Source organism: Taudactylus pleione, unplaced genomic scaffold, assembly GCF_031769625.1.
Source record: "Taudactylus pleione unplaced genomic scaffold, aTauple2 ptg000121l, whole genome shotgun sequence".
NCBI lineage: Eukaryota > Metazoa > Chordata > Amphibia > Anura > Myobatrachidae > Taudactylus > Taudactylus pleione.
This window is the reverse complement of record NW_028284523.1, coordinates 5162147-5175740: the sequence shown is the minus strand read 5'-3', so window position 1 is coordinate 5175740 and position 13594 is coordinate 5162147. Positions and strand designations below refer to the sequence as shown.

At 44.4% G+C, this 13594-nt stretch overlaps 1 protein-coding gene across 6 annotated transcripts in view; it reads left to right on the top strand.

Annotated features, from left to right (window-relative positions):
- Positions 1-13594, top strand: part of SULF2 (sulfatase 2) — a 379961-nt gene that overhangs the window by 194110 nt on the left and 172257 nt on the right. For 3 of the 6 annotated variants that reach the window (XM_088472169.1, XM_088472162.1, XM_088472163.1), the window contains one exon: positions 8696-8758. The exons of 2 other annotated variants lie outside the window; for them this stretch is intronic. The gene's annotated coding sequence lies outside the window, so the exon portion shown is untranslated. Of the gene's footprint in view, positions 1-2463; positions 2525-8695; positions 8759-13594 lie in introns of those variants that run through there. One more of the 6 variants, XM_088472165.1, reaches the window with a different exon arrangement.

Sequence of the window (13594 nt, the reverse complement as noted above, 5' to 3'; positions counted from 1 at the left end):
GGACAGGCCAGAGAAAGGGAACAGGTTCTAGTACAGCCAAAACATACTATGTCTGGTTCTGATTTGGATGCAGCGGTGCTCTTGTGTGCGTCTTTTGCTGCAGTCATGTCTGCGGTTTTATGCTTGTACTGCTACAAGCCCTTTCCTGGTACACAACCGTGTGTCTGATGTGCATGTACCTAGATGAACACTTTGGGGAGAATTTACAAAGCAGCGGCTTCTGTAAGCCGCTGCTTCCCGGCGAGTTGCAGGTACATATTTAAAACGGCACCTGGAGTCGGTGTAAAGCTCGGCGTCCTTTACACTGGCTCTGGGTGCCGTTTTAAATATGTACTGTACCTGCAACCCGCCCGGAAACAGCGGCTTACAGATGTTGCTGCTTCGTAAATTCTACCCCTTAGGTGTTTTTAGATACTGTAATACCTCATGGACTCTTTAGAGGCGGGATGGATGATTCATCGCACTTGCGATGTGATACGTTCCGCCGGTCATCGCATGCATGCCGGCGTTGGTAACACCGATATGAATGACTATCCTTGCAAAGGACCACTGTGTCGGTAAGAGCAGCCCTTTGCGGTTATGACCCAGAAACCCCTCCGGCGTCCTTCTGCGCATGCCGAGGGGAGTGCTGGGAGGGATCTGATTGGATCACTCTCTCAGCAATCTCCTGAGAGAAGCCCATAGGCTTCTATGGGTAAAGCTATCAGTAAGATGACGTTACCCACCGCAACCAAGGCCAAAATTTCACCAATCACATGCTAGAACAGATTCTTCATCAGTGTGGTCTCCAATATGAGAATTGAGTGTCTTGAGTTTTCAAGCACTTCAGCAACACTCCCATAACACGCCCGTAGGTCGGTATATCTCCGTGTGTCTGCGTAGCCAGAGGTCACCACCCAGAAACCCCCAATATATTTCTGAGACCGCGAGTCTCAAATACCGTGCAATGCATCTGCTGTGCGAGTCTTTAGCAACTTAGACCATTTGCTTGAATATCGGCATAGTGTCTGACACAGAATCAGGCCCGTTGAGTTTTGCCTTGCATCTAGATTGCCAATTGATGGAGTATCATCCCAGCAGCAGCGTGAGCATGTACACACACTGACACCTACATCTATATAGTTCTATGTGGTACCTAAGCTAAGAGACTAAACAATTAGCATGTAACTCGGATGTTCCATTTCAACAAAGGGGGAAATTCGTAAAACACCACTTTTTGTTTAAATCATTTTTTTATGTGACTTTGGTTGAGTAACAAACCGCCAGTTATAGCAAAGCAAAACTGCCAGAAAATCTAATTGCAAATCGCATCCCAATTTTTATATGAAGAAATACTAAACACCAGAACAATCAACGTGTGGTGACACTGACCAGAGCAACACCCGCTGCAAAAACACACAAAATAAGAGGTGGTTGTGACAGGGGCGTAGACTGAAAAAAGAAAATTCACTAACCTTCCAAGGGGTCCCCAAAACTATAGAGGCCTGGGGCTAATGCTAATTAACCTTACACTCCCACCCCTTCCTTGTACCCTTGGTCAGGAGATACCAGGCAAAAAAAAAGGAAATATTCACTGTTTATTATTAACTGTGCCGACTGTGTAATACCATTACCTGTGCTCCCTGGTTACTAATGACTGGAAACTGGGCTCCACATATAACAAATTAAAACTGTGCCCCTTGTATAATAATAAAATGTGACAGTCCCTGAGTGATAAGAAATAAAATATGCCCCCCCCCCTGTATAATAATAAGTACAATATATGCCACTTTATTCTAGTATTCAATAAAATATGTACCACTTTAAAAAATTTTTAGTCATTATTTGTACCACCGGACACCAACCTCTTTGCTGCCAGGGGCCACAGGTCCCCTGAATGCCTGGAGCCATCGATTCACTGATTGCCTTGAATGTGTACGCCACCAATCTCCCGGCTGAGAGTGTTTTGTTTTTTTTTTGTTTTTTTTCCTGTAGTTAAAAATATTTTGTTATACACTCAATAAAAATAAATGTAAATGTATAAATTTCAGGTGTTTCTTTAGCACATCTAATACTACTATATTAAACTTCTCCAGCTTTTCAGGGCCACCTCTGTACTTCATTTGAATAACGCACATAGAGTATTTGGGGAATGCAAACAATAGGTGTAGTATGTAATTAAAGATTTGTTTTTTACTCCTTCAGGTTTCCCAAGAGTGGGGGTCTGTGTTCTTTGTACAAAACCAATACGCATGGCGTGCTAGCCCTTATACAGTACCTACTAATTATACCTCCTGAGTGTGCAATCTGCTAGAAAGGCTTGGCAGGCAGTGGATCCAGTGCAGGTGTTTGCTGGAGTGTATAAATGTATTTAAATGCAGCTACTTAGGTGTGAGTAATTGGTCTATACAGAAACAGAGCTCAAATGGCAGGAGTTGTGTGTGCATACTTACATAATGACATCTGGTGTAGCAAGGAAAGCGAATGCAGGGACTGACCTTACTACCCAGGAGCTCCATCAGATCAGATAATGGGACGCATGTCTGTAAGTTACATTAAAGCCATTTAGTACTGAAGTGTTTGATGGCTTAATGGAGTCAGGGGATGACCCCTAATAACATAGTTTGTAGACGAGAGGAAGTGTTTGTGTCTGTGATTGCTATTGGCACCGAAGACACAAAAATGGTTGCTTTGTTCCAGCATTTATGTATCTCTTAAGTTGAACCTAAATTCTTATATTTAGGGATATTTTTTTTACTTGTTCTTGCATAAATGGTCAATAATACATGATCCGTAACTATATTATAGTGATTCTCGATGGACATATAAAATGAACTGATCTCACAGCATGAGTAGAAACACTACTGTAACCCTTAGCAACAAATATATATATATATTTTTTTTACGTACAGATTAGAAAATAAAAACAAATACCCGACTGTTTACAGGACAATCTGCTGAGTAGTTGTCATTCATGTTCTCCATAGTCTATAAATTAAAATGTATTTATTTTTTTAATGGTGTCCCGTTATTATAACACTACTAACCTATATTGTTTTTAGCTTAGTTGAAACATCTTCTCTAGAGATCTGAACCAAATTTCTTATGGATACAAATTTGTACATATTGGGGCTGATGCAAAGTTGTACACAAGTTGGCCGTAATTTCTCCTGCATGCAGAGAACTAATGGTGCATATTCGCCTGTATGTAGAGTTGTCTTTGTGGCCACGCTGCCATTATCCATAACCTTGGTTGCATAGCTGTCATCATTATCAGTGTGCACATGCACCTGCCCTAAAGTTGGAGCAGAAGATACTGAAAACGTGTAATTGCGTGTATGCACATCTCTGCAAATCCATCGGCACACTTCACCTATGCATACCTCCCAACTGTCCCGCTTTTCTGGGACTGTCCCGCTGTCCCGCCCTAGGGCCACAGTGTTTTGCGTTGGGGGGAACACAAACCGCTGCTCTGCTATGCAGAGCAGCGGGTGTGCAGGAGGAGAACAGATGCCGTGTGCATGCGCATCGCATCTGTTCACTCGTGTAGGGAGAGCTTGGGGGCTGCCCAGCGTCTCAAAGTGCTGGGCACGCCCCCAAAGTGACGAAAACGGGGGAAGATGTGAGGCTCCGCCCCGTTTTCAGTCGACTCCGCCCGTTTTCCCGGAAGCCACACCCCTTTTTGGGCGCTCGCGCCCTGTCCCTCTTTTATTTCTAGAAATGTTGGGAGGTATGCCTATGTGCACATCCCAACACAATTACTCCCCTCTACCTGCAAGTGGAACATACTTGCCTACTCTCCTGGAATGGCAGAAGGCTCCTGAAAATTGGGAAAGGTCTCCCGGCCTGCCACCAGCCCACTCGCACTAACCAATCCCGCAGGGGTTTGGTTTATTTAAGTGTAGTGGAGGTGTTTGTACAGCTGTGCTCACTCAGTGGATCTGGATGGAGCACAGCAGGACACACACAGGACCAGCCGGTCTTGTATGAGGGTAGCGATGCAGAGTCTCTGGAGCTAAGTGGAACATGTCCGTGTTCCACTGTGACACTCTAACACCAGTGTTCTCCCCAGGCTGCTTTCTGTGGGCGCATCGCCTGGTAGAAACAGCTTGCCGTCAGGCACTTTTCCCCGCCGACCCCCGCTGTGGAATGCTGGCCTCTGAAGTGACCGGAGGCTAAAGAAGCCTCCGATCGCTTCAGAGGCAAGCGTTCCCAGTGATGCACTACGCGCATGACGTCATGACGTCACCCGCGCGCCTGCTGGATCTAGTTAGATCCAGTCAGTGCGAAGCAGCAGGAGAGGCGAGCAAATAAATGTAAGTGCTGGGCTGGGGCTGGGGCCAGGACCAGTCTGGGGGCACTATTTAAGTCTGGGGGCACTGCATAAAGGACACTATTAAACATGGGGGCACTGCATAAGGGGCCAGCCTGGGGTCACTGCATAAGGGGCCAGCCTGGGGGCACTACATAAGGGACCAGTCTGGGGGCACTACATAGGGGCACTACTTCAGCCAGGGGGCAATGCATAAGGGCAAAGTTAAACTACAGGGGGCAATGCATAAAGGGGAAAACTACAGGGGGCACTGTATAATGGGCACTTTTGACTGAGAGCCAGTGGGGAAGCAGCCAGAGACCTGTCGGGCTGGATTGGTAAGGGAGATACCCCTTTTCCTGGCGCGCGCATAATTGTGAAGGCCCCCACCCGGCTACTTTTGGATGCCACCCAGCTGGAAAAAAATTCCGGGGAGAACACTGAACACAGTAACAAGATGGTGTTGCTCATGCTTAGGAGACCATATGGTTGTCATTTTGTTAAGGTGAAATGCTTCACTTATGGAGAAAGTATGTAAATAGGGCCTGATTCAGACATGGACGCTAATGCGATCGCAGCTGCAATTTTGCACGCAACGTAGCAGCAAAAATATGCAAATGTCTACAGAGATCACCAGAGCATAAGAACGCCCACTAGGGTCTTCTTAACTGCGTGTGACGATGCATACCTGCCTAAATATCGGTAACATCGGTGGCCATTTTGGTCAGACCCGCTGCAGTCTTGGGAGTTCTTCACACACAAAGAGCTGCGTATGCACTCGCAGTGGCTAATTTATGCACACCCATGTAACGGCATTTAAGCGGACAGACACGTCTGCGTTTCTCAGACCAGCAACCGCTGATAACCTGTCACTCACTCTGTGATGGATTCCTATGTGCGTCCGTGATCACAGTGCGATCTTATACGCATGCGCAATGGCAAACAATCGCTCAATTGCGTGCATAATCCCCTTTGCGTCCGTCTGTGAATCCGGCCCATAGCTCAGAAGAGCACTCCACATTTCAACAAATACTAGCATTAGCATAAAGTCGCAGACTCAACTACCATAGAAGACTCTAAAACGGTAGCAGCAGCAGCGGCATCCATATCTTGCATTGTCTTGAAGGAAAACTACATCAAATTGCTTAAATATATTTTATAACCTGAAAATACTGCTGTGCCATGCAAAGACAGGCATTAGTTCTCTTCATAACGGCATTGGAGCTGTTTTGAAGACAGAGTAACGGTGCATACACAGTGTACGATAAGTCAGCGATAACGATATCGCTGACTGATCTCCCTGAACCTTCCCAGTGTGCTGGATGATCGATTATCGTTCATCCAGCACCAGGGTTGCACGATTTAAATCAAACGATTCAATCATGATTTAAATCATCTGGGTTGCACGATTTAAATCAAATGATGTAATTGTAGCCCTGGATCGTACACAAAGACACAACTGCACAATCAGTGAGGTCGTACAAGTGTGGAAGAAGCTGTTAGATGATCTTGAAGAGATTGGAAACCACAACAATGTAGTAAAGATGGCAAAGGCAAGAGCTAAAATTGCACTCAAAGATGCCCACTTGCTGGCTAATCTACTTTATCCTAGGTACAGGGGAAAAAAGCTTATTCCTGCTGACATTGAGACGCTATAGAGTTTGCTCATGCCAATAATTGTCCGATTATGATAGTCATCATCAACTTTCATGCATCCATGAAACCATTTGCACCATATGTGTTTGAAGTTGACACTTTATGCCAAGTATCTCCTCTAGCCTGGTGGTCCTAGCTCAACTTCAGTTAGACACTTCTGTAGTAAATCTTCTAAAGCAGATGTTCACCGCAGTTTCACCAAGTGCAGGAATTGAAAAGATTTTTTTCAACGTACGGTTTTGTACAATCCAAAACACGCAACAGATTAGGAAATGAAAAAGCCTGCCTGCTACAGAGCCTTTTGAGGACAAACGTGAGGACGTGGACAAAGACATGTTTGACTCAGACTCAAACAACTGATTTGAGTGAAATTGAGAGCCTAATTGTACTTGATGCAACTGTTTAGTGTGTATCTATTCTATTACTGTGTTCATTTTGTTACTCTTCTTATTTCAAAAATTGTTCATGTATGACTAAAACAAGGTGTAAACATCTAAAATTAAACAGTTTACTTTAAATTAAAAAAAAAATCTGATTTAAATCAAATAAATCCGATTTTTTACTTATTTAGTTTTTTTTAAAATCCAATTTTTATGCAACCCTGTCCAGCACACCACCAACAACGGGCCAGCTATCTCTGATCAATGAACGTGGGTCCCTATGTAACTTGGTTGATATCGCCCAGGTTGGCTTGCCTGCACGGCCGATGGTCGATATCTTTATCATCCATACGTGCCCGCGCATCACTGGTTGTTTGAAGGTTGGAAGGCACAAAAAACGTAACGATATGAACGATATCGTTATCGTTATTTTTTATCGTACCATGTGTACGCACCATAAGACAATTCTTTAAATTTTAAGATTGTTTGATGTTTATGTAGTGCTTGTTGCGTTATGAGTATAAATATGTGCTCCATCAGCCCAGGTTACAGCACAGAAAAACAGTGTGCATTGTATACAAATCCCGGACACTTCCTTCAAAGATGTCTGTACTCCTCTCCCGGGCCCGCGGGTGAGACAGCGGGACAGTGCCTCTAAAACGTGACTGTCCCGCTGAAATCGGGACAGTTGGGAGGTATGTACACAGGGAATGATATATCAAACCTTAGCGAGAAATTAAGTGGAGAAGTTGACCACAGCAACCAAACAGCTTCTAGCTATCATTTATCTAGAAGAGTCTATAAAATGATAGAATCTGATTGGTTGCTTTGGGCAATGTTTCCATTTTATCTTTCGCTAAGGTTTGATATAGCTCCCTCACAGTGCGCTGATTTTCTATTCTTTCTCCTAAGCACATTTAGAATAGGCAATCATTTTTTGTCACTGTCATAGTGCAGCACGTACTGTGCAAACAGAATAAAGCTGAGTACACACTGAGACAGTGTAGACACGATATGTAGTTTTTGTCCAAATTGGAACTACATAATCTGGTGCATCGCTGAGTGTGGGCCTGATTCAGAGCCGCTCGTAAGCGGCCGCTCGTTCGCTCCGAGCGATGTTCGCACAACTGCGCATGCGTATGGGTTGTAATATGCATGCGCGAACCAGTCATTGCGGTCGGAAATTGTGTGCTCGCAAAATAGCGAATGCCTGCTAATTTGAGTGACAGGATGAGGCGTTTGTGGGTGGTAACAGGGGAAGGTGCTTGAAAACGGGGAGTGGAGATCCGAATGCAGGCGTGCCAAACGGTCAAAACGGGCATTTTAAGGGTGTGCATAATTAACAAAGCAGCGTCATCGACCACGTCACTTGTTTGTTTCTTAGCCTGTACTGTTCGCATGATTGCAGTAGGAAAATCCTACCACAAGCACTGCGAGCAGTTCATACGCTTTTCGATGTACTCAATTAATCTAATAAATAGCGGAGATGACGTAGGATGCGAGCGGCCAGGGGGCGTTTTTTAAAAAATAGCGAGCGCATGTTTAATTCGGTCGTTCAGACATAGAGGCATCAACAGACCGCAAAGAGCGAGCGCTCTATTTAAATATCCGGCCCCTTTTTCTGAACGAGCGAGCGCAAATAGCGTCCGGCTCTGAATCAGGCCCTGTGTACGGCCAATATGTACGCTCCCGCGGCCGTATGCGATATCATCTGAGCAGCCGTACTGCACGTCCATCCGGACGATACCATATGTGGCCCCGTTGCAGGTAATGAAGGATGGAACGAGGGATTGTTCCACTGTTCATTAAATCATTCCAATGTGTACCCGCGGTACGATACATCGGCCGACATATCGTACCGGTACACATCTCTTATGTATGCTGTGTTATGAGGCCTCTCCTCTCTATTAGGTTATGCTTTGAGACGTTTTCTCTCCTGTATGTTTTGAAGCTCCTCTCATGTATGTTGTATCATGTGGACATTCCTATCATGCATGTTGTATTATAAGGCCTATCCTCATGTATGCTGTGGTATGAGGCTCCCACCTCATGTATTCTGTATTATGGATCCTACTGGACAATATGTCATTCACCTGCTGCATCCAAATGCGTGGGGTCGTTCATCAAATTGACAGATTAAGCAGCATATACTGCAGATCTGTCGATGCGATGAATGACCCAGCGGGAGCGCGCAAGTCGGTACAAATTTACCGATGTGCGCAATATGTCGGCCCCGATCCGCCGTATCAGGCGACATATCGTCTAATGTGTACCCACCATAACACTGTACTTCCTACAGGGAGGAGAAGGGGATTTCTGGATGCAGTAGCCAAGTGTTAATATTTTCCTTTCCCCTGTTTTAACACAGGTGTAACATCTGGGCACCTTGTTGATGATCACACAGGAATAATAAGAAGGTGTTCATGACGAGGTACTGTTGGATTATTCCACATTTGTTTGATGACTGATAATAGTGAATTGTGTGCAGCTATTTGTATATGCATCATGTATACTATATGATGATTCTCATGTCTTGTAGAGAACTATTATACTTTCATGAAAAACATATACATTTGTTATGCTCAGCCTGTCCATTTGAAAGTAATCATTCTAGGCAGGGTTGTACAGCTGATGACACCAAACCAAAATTGTTGTGTCCCCCAATTACAATGTTATCCTCCACACTTTTTAATTTTTTGATTTATTTTTAATCAATTTTTTCGTTATTGAAAGCAAAAAAAATCATAAATCTCAAGAGTAAAAAAAAATAAAAATTAGTGAAAGAATTTGGGTACGCAATGTAAAAACATGAGTGCATGGCCAAAATAAATACAAATACCAATGTGGAGCAAGGTGGTGTACAACTGTAAGCATACAAAGCAATGCATATAGAAAAACATGTGAAATACAAATTGGAGGAAGTTCTAGAACCTCTAAGGTGATGAACATCATGATGTAATGGGGTAAGGACACAGTATTTATATATGTGAAACAAACCAAGCGCCGACCAAGCGGTGCTATACATTTTATTTTTAAGGACAGAGTATATTGTGTAAAAGAGGACTCCTGCTTATCGTTTGAATGAGAAATATTGATAGCTGTGCTTGTAAAATACTGTATAGAGAATGGTAACATATGCTACATGTCTTGCCAGCATTATGTGTGTACATTTTGTTACCATAAACTTTGCCGATTTCATGAAATAGCATATACGAGGGTGGTTCAATAAATAAGGTAACAATACCTTTCATCGCGTAAATTTATTCAACTCGTACACATACATATAATCAATAGTATCAGTGTTCTTCCCAGAAATTTTTTCCAGCTGGGTGGCATCCAAAAGTAGCCGGGTGGGGGCCTTTGCAATTATGCGCGCATCGGGAAAAGGGGTATCTCCCTTACCAATCCAGCCCGACAGGTCTCATGCTTCTCCCCCACTGGCTCTCAGTCAAAAGTGCCAATTATACAGTGCCCCCTGTATTTTTCCCCTTTATGTATTGCCCACTGTAGTTTAACTTTGCCCTTATGCATTACCCCCTGGCTGAAGTAGTGCCCCTATGTAGTGCCCCCAGACTGGCCCCTTATGCAGTTCCCCCAGGCTTAAATAGTGTCCCTTATGCAATGCCCCCAGGTTTAATAGTGTCCCTTAAGTAGTGCCCCCAGGCTGGCCCCTTATGCAGTGCCCCCAGGTTTAATAGTGTCCCTTATGCAGTGCCCCCAGACTTAAATAGTGCCCCCAGACTGGTCCTGGCCCCAGCCCAGCACTTACCTTTACTTGCTGGCCGCTTCCACTCCCGCTGCCTCGCGCTGACTGTATCTAACTAGATCCAGCAGGTGCGTGGGGCAGGCTCCTCACGTTGCGGGTGACGTCATGGCGTCACACGCGCAGTGCATCTCTGGGAACGCTGCCCTCTGAAGCGATCGGAGGCTTCTTTAGCCTCCGGTCGCTTCAGAGGCCAGCGTTCCACAGCTGAGATCAGCGGGGGTTGGCGGGGAAAAGTGCCGGGTGGCAGGCTGTTTCTGCCGGGCGGTGCGCCCGCAGAAAACAGCCTGGGGAGAACACTGAGTATTGGCTTGGTACAGATTATTTTTCCACATAGTCCCCATACTTGTTTAAGCATTTGTTCCAAGACCGAGACGATACTTCCGTAATCATGATGATAAACCTGTGTTGAATATTGTTATAAAAGAAGAGAAGGAGGACAGTATAATTTCATAGGCATCTATCCAGCCATAAAAGAAATCCGAGTCAAGCGCCTGAAGCCTGACATGACGATTGCTGAATGTCACCGTCTGTTTCGAATCGCCTTCCACCCAGGTGCTTCTTCAGTGGTCCAAAGAAATGAAAATCCCTCTGCCAGGTCAGTGCTGTAGGTAGGATGGCCCAGTACCTCCCAATGGTAGCACTGGAACAACTTACGTTTACGGTTGGCTGACTGTGGACTTGCGTTATCGTGCAGCAATAAGATGCTTGGCCGCAGCATCCCAGTTTGTTTTCGAATAATTGCCCTCCGCAAGTGGCTCAATGTGTCACAATAGTGGACAGCATTCACAGTATCTCCCATGGGGGTCTATTTATTAAGCAGTGTTAGGAGACAGAGTGAAAAGTGATAAGGTGCCAGCCAATCAGCTCCTAACTGCCATCTCACAGGTTGTGTTTGAAAATTACAGTTGAGAGCTGATTGGATGGCACCTTATCACTTTTCACTCTGTCTCCTAACACTGCTTTGTAAATAGACCCCTCAGTTTTAAAAATGACAGTTAGGAGCTGAGTGGCTGGCACCTTATTTTCACTCTGTCTCCTAACACTGCTTAGTAAATAGATCCCTTGGTGAGGAAATTGACAAGAAGCACGCCCATGTGGTCCAAAAACCAGGTTCTTTGCTATTGGCGTTGTTGCATTCACATTTCATCGCCTGTAACAATACGCTGCAGGAACTGCACTCCCTCCTCATGATAGTACACAGTTCACAAAACCTCTTGGTTTTGTGAACTTCTGTGAGTTGCTTCGGTACCCAACGTGAACACTTTCCTGTATCTGAGTTGCTCATGAATGATGTTGTGCACAGTACCCACTGAGATATTCAGTTTGTCAGCATTATCACTAAGGCGAATGCGTCTGACCTTCATTGCTACACAAATTGTCATCTGTGGTGGATGTGCTTGGCCGGCCGGATCGCTGCTCATTTTGAACGTCTGTCCTGCCGTTATCAAAGGCAGTGCACCAAATCTGTTTCGGTCACATGACGTTATCGCCGTACACTTCGATAAATTGGCAATAAATTGCAGCTGCTTATGTGCCCTTAATACGCAGAAATCTGATCACGCTACACACCTCAATGTCTGACCATGTTTCTGCCAGTCACATCATTTTACAACTGATGTTGGAACAGTATGACTGATATGAGGCACAGTCCAATAGCCGTGAGGGGAAGCAGTGGTCTACTTGCACTAGCCTGGCTGGAAATTACAATGAAATATAGAACATTATTGAACCACGCTCGCATTACTGCTCTGTTTTAAAAAATGACATGAAACCACAATTAAGGACCACTGAAGGAGCTTACAGTTCTGTTCAAATTACTTTATTTGACAGATGCTGTTAGGCCTTTGCAACTGATCTCCTCAATTAAATATTCACATGTGCCCATTAGGTTCCCTTAAACTCTTGTGCAGTTATTGCATACAAGACTGTGAAATAATATGGGTAAATTATAACAGGCTGGTCACCAAGTTGTGTGAGGTTACTTCATTGCATGCTACACTTACCTTGCCTGTAAGAGGATTTTATTAAAAGTGCTATAGATGTGCCATGCTCTGCCCCGAACAGGAGAGCTATGATACAGCATAGTGTACAGTAGAGGTTACCAAACTCCACCATTACAGTCCAGGTTTTAAGGATACATATGCTTGAGCACAGGTCATTTTGATTTAACCATCTGGGCTTAAGCATGGATATTTTTAAAACATGGACTCTAATGGCGTAATTTGCCCTCACTCAGGCAAATGGCGTTTCTTTCTTCTTTTTTTAAGCTTACTCCATAGTGACAAAGGTAAAAACAAAATATCATAGGACTTGATGATCCTTTTTAGTGTATGTACAGCCCTAGCCTAATACCAAACCATATGTTTCTTACCAGAGTGAGCTGTAAACTCATTTAACACTACACATTCTGCAGTGTAATTTCTGGGCTAGTTTTAGGTGCCAAGGTTGCCAATGCTGGAGATCTGTTTCTCACCTATACTATGTAAGGAAACCATGCTGTGGTGCTAGATACATGTAATATCAGCACATTACTGTAACAGCCTGTTGCACAGGTCACCGATGGACCCATATTTGTCATAGCAGAGAGCCAAACAAGCTGTTAGTAACAGACTAGAGACAGGATGGAGGCACCTGCTGGGATATGCCATGATTTGTTAAAGTCCTTCTGAAGTCAACTAAAAAGTATAGGAAAAAGTATAGGAATTATTTATTAGGAAAAGCCCAGTCACATCAATAACTGATTTTTTTTTTTAAATTTTTTAAAAAAAATCGGTGAAAAAATAAGTGATAAAAATTATCGCTAGTATTTAGGAAAAGATACCTGAATAGCAGCTGAGCAATCCTGACCCGAGGTAACTTACCACTTTGTCAACCCGGTGTATGTGACAAAGTGGTCGGAAGTTGGACTAAAGTGACATGTCCTTGTGCAGAGTTCTCCTCTGGAACTTCTTACCCTTATCCGCACAAATAGGTGCACTCCTAAATTACAGAAGTCTCTCGTGAGATGAGGCTGAGTGTGCACCTTCTTGGGGAACTGTTAAACTGTTCTGGTGCAGAGGTACATATCCAATTTGTTTTGCTATGTGCATCACGTTCACTTGTAAATTACCTCCTAATATATTTTACCTTTTATGGTCAATATTTAAAACATGCGCAGGCACATGACCCGTTTTGCGTATCTGCAGAACGGGTATGCGATCCCGCTCGCAGACTGGCAGCAGCAAACTGTCAGTGATTGACAGTCTGTTGCCGTTTGTGGGCGTGAAGGGGGCACGATGCCCTCCGTTTCCTGAAACGTGGGCGTGTCATCGCCATTGGGGGGAGGAAAGAAGCCAGGTTCCCCTTCGGCTGACAGAGATCTCCTGGCCCCTTCCTCTCAACTGCGGCCGATATTACACAGATTATCTGATGCTGCTTTGGACAACGCAGCTCGGATAAGTAATGCACAGGAGGTGTGATGCCACCTGCTGCATTACCATATCTGCAAGGATCTCAATGCAA